This window comes from Melozone crissalis, unplaced genomic scaffold (genome assembly GCF_028551555.1).
Source record: "Melozone crissalis strain CALT ecotype California unplaced genomic scaffold, PUWL_Pcris_2 ptg000027l_1, whole genome shotgun sequence".
NCBI classification, from domain to species: Eukaryota; Metazoa; Chordata; class Aves; order Passeriformes; family Passerellidae; genus Melozone; species Melozone crissalis.
In genome coordinates this window covers 1,012,147-1,018,349 of record NW_026535805.1, presented here as the reverse complement: position 1 = coordinate 1,018,349, position 6,203 = coordinate 1,012,147, and positions in this window count along the sequence as shown.

The following is a 6,203-nucleotide window of genomic DNA, read 5'->3' as shown; positions in this document are numbered from 1 at the left end:
CATGGTTCCTCCGCTTCCTCATGCACAATGTACAGTCACCCCAGCAAAAGCAGGGCAAAGGTACCAAGAGTTTATTTACTTAATTCCCCAGTGGTTTGTCCAGCCACATCCAGCCCAGCCACCTCAGGAACTCAGCTAGGAGGGCAGTTAGGCTGGATGGTTTTCAAGACGCTCTTGGCAAGGTGGTGAATGGAGAAGGGCTCAGCTCTGCAGGCGCCCATCTTGAGATGTGCTGGCACTGACTAAGTGGTCCCAGGCAGCTATCAGCACTCAGTGACACATCCCACCTCAGCAGTGTGCTGTAGGATGCTGCTAACTCTGCAGCCTTCAAAGCCAATACAACATGCACAACTAAAATGAAGGAAAAAAGATGAGGAAAAAACTCACACCTTTCAACAGGCATTATTAGCCCATCCCCAAAGCAAATCTCCTGCCTGCATATTTAGCAACCTGCACACCACCCTCTGAGCCACGGGACATGCCAGGGCAATGGTTCACCCCTCGCCAGTGGCAGTTAATGGTCAGACTCAATCTCAGAGGACTTTCCCAACCTCAGTCATTCTGTGATTATCTGAGCGCCTGCACTGCAGCACCTGCCAAAGCAGCGCTCTTGCTCAGCCTAAGGTCAGGGTTGCACAGACGTGTGCGCACCCTGGCAGCCTCTTGAAACACCACAGAACCCCTCATGCCCTGGGTCATCTCTGCCGTGGATGGTCAGCCCAGCCAAGCAGAAGGCCCTTTGGGGCTGTGCTGGAAGCCGGTCTTTTCCAAATACGTCGAAAACAGAAGGCCAGGGCTGGATGCAGGTTTGCTGAGATCAGGGCTATTCTGGTGCAGACAGGCTATGTGCTGCTGATAGGGAGGATTAATGAGCCAGGCTGCTCATCCATTGCAATTAGAAATACCACTACAACTATTTTGGTGCCATTTCTCTGCTGAGCAATCAAACAGCTTATCAGCTCCTTCTATATCTGCATGTAATCACAGCTTTGTTAAATATAGGAGGGTAGCAGCCACATATACACGCTGCTCTGCCCCTGGAGCTAAGGTGTGGGGGACCACTTGCTAATGCTCATACAGCACTAGAGAGAAAGTGAGAAAGGGGTTTGGTGAATGGCACTAACAAGTGCCACTGTGGTGAATGGCATGGTGAATGGTGAATGACACTAACAGTGTCACTTTGTGGCAGCTAAAGTTCCTCTGGCATTTTCATTGCTCATAGGACAGCTGGACACAAGGAGCACCTAATTTGCTCCAGCTGCAAGGAGAAGGCCCCAAGTGTCTGAAGCTGTAGCTAATCACCACATTTATCAGCATAAGAAATGGTTTTGTGACATTAGTAAAGGAAGAGGGATTCTAGCTCCTGGGCTCTGTCCCTCACTCTGACCATGGAGATCCCTCTCATCTGCCCCAGCTGCAGAATGGGAGAAACAGCACCTGTCTAAAGGATGAAATCTTGCCTCCTTCTTCCATGTTGTTATTTACAAGTATGGGTGATACTTCAAGGCAGAGAGGACTTCTAAATAAAACAACTCCTTTCTTATGTCCAACATACTATGTTTCATACATCTCCTATGGAGCAGTAAATGTTTCATCTGCCTAGATTCCCTGACAAAGGTTACATATTTGTGACTGTGCATCCAATCATCAATATGCTTCAAAATTCAGGGTAGGAAATGGACTCTTCAAACTTCCTGAGATTGTTACTGTCGCTACACGCATCAGAGTTCAGCTAAGTTAGCTGGAAGAAACAGCTCACCCAGGGCATTGGAGTTTTCCATCCCAGGTACTGTCACAGATCCCAGCCCAGAGGAGTTTCTCCAACAGAAAGCACTCCAGCAGGTGAACAGCCAGACTCCACACCAGACCATATCCTGATGGTCACCACAGCCCTCACCACTCAAGAGGCACAGCTGAAAACTGAGGAGGAAAATAATCCATCAGTGTGCCCCTCAGTACCTGTTTGCCTCACACTGGAAACGAGTCCCTACAAGCTACTATCAGTAACTGCAAAAGTTTGGTCACAGGTGTTAAAAGGTTACAAGACAGAGCAAAACACTGAGGCAGATGCACAACACTGCATCAATGCTGTATGCCTTTAAAGAGCTTCCAAATGGGTGCTAGCAGGGCAAAGCTTGGTTCAGGACAGTCAGACCTTGTTCAGATCTCTGAAAATATGAACAGCTCCTTAGCCACCTGCCAGTACCTGTTTTTCACACCAGAATCCTCTTCCATCACCCCAACAGATTTTAACAACCAACATGCTCTCATTGAAGCTGCTGCCAATGCCTCTGAGTAGACATTCTGTACCTGCATCTGTCCTGGACAAGAGAGAGATTCTACAACCCAGCACCCCTCTACCCAGAGTCCCTGCACCACAAACAAACCTCTGCCCATCCTGTCTGCCAGAAGCGTAACTCGATATGAAGCTTACAAGTGCCAGACAGCTCCTTCATCCCTCCATGACAAATAAATCTTCAGGATAAATCCATGCTCTCCAATGTCACTTCTTATATATAGACAACCAAAGAAACTAAGATACAGAAGTGTGAAGACAAGGCATATGAGTCAAATTATATTTAACCTCTCATTTAGCGATTAATCTAACAGAAATAGCTTGCTACATTTTTAATTTTACTCTCTGGTTCACATGAAGATTTTTTCAAATGTTTCAAGCATTTCTGTACTGTGCTGAACTCTTCTCCTCCAAGATACAGCCGTTCTTATCCTCAGGAATAAACCTTTAGGTTATTTTTCCTTGCCAATGAAATGAACCCAGCCCTGAAGTAGGAGCTCACAGGCTCCTGGCTCAGTGTGACAAACTCCCGTTACATCCCAAGAAGACACTGAACAGATGGGAATCTCACAGGGCAGGATTTAAGCCAGACTGGATCCAGCCAAATTCAACAGGACCTCAGACAGCTTCCAAGGCCAGGGAATGCATCTCTACATACTGCAGGATACAGGATACTGACTCCATAAAGATGCAAAGAGCAGGGCAGCTAAGTCACCAAGTCAGCAGTCGGGTCCTGACTGCTCCTTGGGTAAGTTCTGCTACTGTTCCTCACTCCAGCTCACCTGAGAGGCTCTCCACTTGGCCAGCACCAAATAGAGATGCTCAGCAGGTGATTGAAATACGCAGTTTTGCCATCCCAACAGTGCCCCTTGTTTCTAATAAGGAGGCAGTTGCAAGCTGGAATTGCTGCAGGACATCTTGAGCTCTGGGTTCCCAGGAAGAGTTGCCGCCTGATAATAACCAAGTCACACCAGAAGTCCATCAAGATCATTGCAAAAATTCACTCTGCTGCAATGCCTTAAAAATGACTGACTTTAAGTTGCTTTCCTCCAGTCTGAGGAATCACAAGACTGAAAAAGATGCAGAAGACAGCTAAAGCAAGAGCTAAAGCAAGGAGCTAAAGCAAGGAGCCTGTTCCTCCAGCTCATGCTCCACAGGCACAAGGGCCAAACAGAAGGAGTGGAGACAGCAGAGGCCAGAAACCCCTCAGCAAAAGGAGCTCTGGACTGAGCAGAGGGATTAATACTGCACCCAGTAGTGGGAGGATGATGGGGGCTGGAGCACCAAGGATCACTCTTGGGAACACAACAGGACCTGAACTCTGTTTCCAGCAGCTGTATACTCACTGGAAAAACAAATGGCTCTGATTATCAGTTACTGATCTCAGCCTGGCCCAAACCATTTGAAACCTGCTTATCAGTAACACCTCTGTGGTACCTACAGGAACAGCAGACAAACAGGCCACAGGAAAGCAGATACCTGCTAAGGAGCCAGCCCTCAACTACTAATTATCTCTATTTGATTTCCTCCTTAGCTCAGTCGAGACAGAGCAGGCTTTATTTCAGTTCTCCCTACTGAATCAGCATCTTCAATTCCCAGAGGCTTTTTTGTCCTCCTTGCTGAATCAGCATCTTTAGTTCCCAGAGACCTTCCTGCTGCTTAGAGCACACATGCCAGGAGTCAGCTTCACCAGGGCTAAGCAGGACTGGAGGGCAAAACACCTCCTATCTACCTTTTCCCACACCCCTTGTGGCTCCTCAGCCTTGTCAGCTCCTGCCTATGCTTTTGAACACACCTCCCTGCAAGGAGTCCTTGGCAGAGCTTGTGACTATAAGACACCAATGCAATTCCCACACATTTGCTTCAGCTCGAAACACTCCGAGTCTGTATCTGTCAAGAGGGTAGGGTAGGGACCTTTCATCTGTCTTTTTCCAAAGGATGCTGGCACATCTGTGAAAGATAAAGCCATAGGAAGCCTCAGAAAAACATCTGCCAAGACAAGAAGGGGAACTCTGTTATCCCCAGTATGATCAAGAAGAATAAAGCATATGAGCTGCTTAGCGTGGAAAGTTAAACAATCTCTTGGCTCTGGAAGCCCAACCCTAAAGTCAGGACAGCTTTCAAGATGGACTAATTGAACAGTTTTAGCTGTAACAGAGCTTTATAGCAGATCTCACACATGGCTGGGTCACCATTTGTAAAGAGAAAGTAAATTCCCAACAACAAGCAGCACTTGCTCACAATGTCTGCCTTGCTTTGTAAGATGGATTTCAGGGAGCCACTCACAGGACCTGGGCAATATTCTCAGAAACAAGAACTCAGGGGAGAAATGGAAAATGAGTTATTAAGGAATCAATTTTCCAGAACCGTGCCAATTTTAGCGCACTTCACACAAGAGCACAATGCTGACGCCAAGCAGGGAAAAGCAGGTCTTGGTCTCACTGACACTCATGTGTGAATAAAAGGCTGTGTGAATAAAAGGCTATGTGAATAAAAGGAGTGATTTTCCCTTTTTTTTTTAACCATGCCTTATCTTGGAGTGGCTGAGGAGGGTGTCACAGCCATCTGTAAGAGCAGGGGATGGGTGATCAAGCCTCAGTTCTGTCCCTAAAGTCATAAATACCTTTCTGGTGTTCCTGTGCCACAGCAATAACAATACCTGTTTAAACCCTATCACAATTCTGGCCCCCATCCCTTCAGCCTTGCTTCCTCCCAGAAATGAAGGCAGAGCTTCTATTTTTTTCTGGGTAGGAGCATGTAGTGCTCAGGCAGAGGCTTTCGACTGACACCCAGGCGCATATTTGCAGTGCATCATACTGGCTAACAGAAAAGGATCCAAAATGTGCACACAGGCAGGACTCCTCAAACCCTCACCAAATTTCTCCCGCCCTTAGCAAAAAGATGCTATGTGATCATTTACTAGCTTCAGTAAATTCTGCCTTGAGAAAAAAAATCAGCATTACCCTCCAACCTGTTCCCTGGTGAAGCAGTTCTCAGGCTGCCATTTCCCAGCACTGCCTTCAGTGGGGAACCCTCCAGAGGCCCCCTCCAAGGAATGGTCTGCACAAAGGAGGGGTCTGATCAGCCCACCTCCACCATCAACAAACTCACAGCAAACTCTGCTCATTCACAGCCTTACATTACCCTGCTCCACATTTCCAAGACCATCACACTAGAGAACAAAACCAGGCACTGCTCCTCAGGGTGACAAGAACAAGCTGGCAGGGCTCGTGCACCAGAAAGTCCAGCTCCACACCCATGCATGGAGCAGCAGCAGCCAAACTGCTGAGCCTGACTGAGGCAAACACATCAAATCCTCTGCTACCAGGAACTCACTCAAGGCTGCAAGAGCTACTCATTGGCTCAAATAAGAATTAAACACCAGTACTTACATGGCTGCAAACTTCATCCTAATGCACTCAGCATGCAGTGGCCGAGGCTGAACCAAAGAGAGAATGCTGTGAGTCGTGTTGGTGCAGCACAACCTTCCTCCCTGTCAAAGTGTTCAAACAAGAAAAGCAGTAACGTGGAAGATAACTCTGAATCAAGTCCTCCTTCTCTTCACGCTGGGTCCCAAGAATGCAGCTTGCACACCTCTGGTGAATAACACAGTGTTTATGGCCACAAACAGGCTGCAAGGACCAACTCTTCAGCCAGCCCCCAGCCCTGTTGCTTCTGCTTTTGGTACTCTGGTAAGAAAGGTTTTCTAACCTCCTCCCTCCTACCTAACCAGGGGCATCTGCAGCTCATGGAGAACAGCTGGAAGAGGTTGGGCCCAAACATGGGGAAAGGGGGGAGGGAGGGAAGGAGACCAGCTTTGCTAAGGGACTTCCTTCCTTCCCAAAGCACAAAGGCTCCCAACCAGCAAATGGCACCCTCTCTGTCCAGCCACACTCTCCCTTAGCTC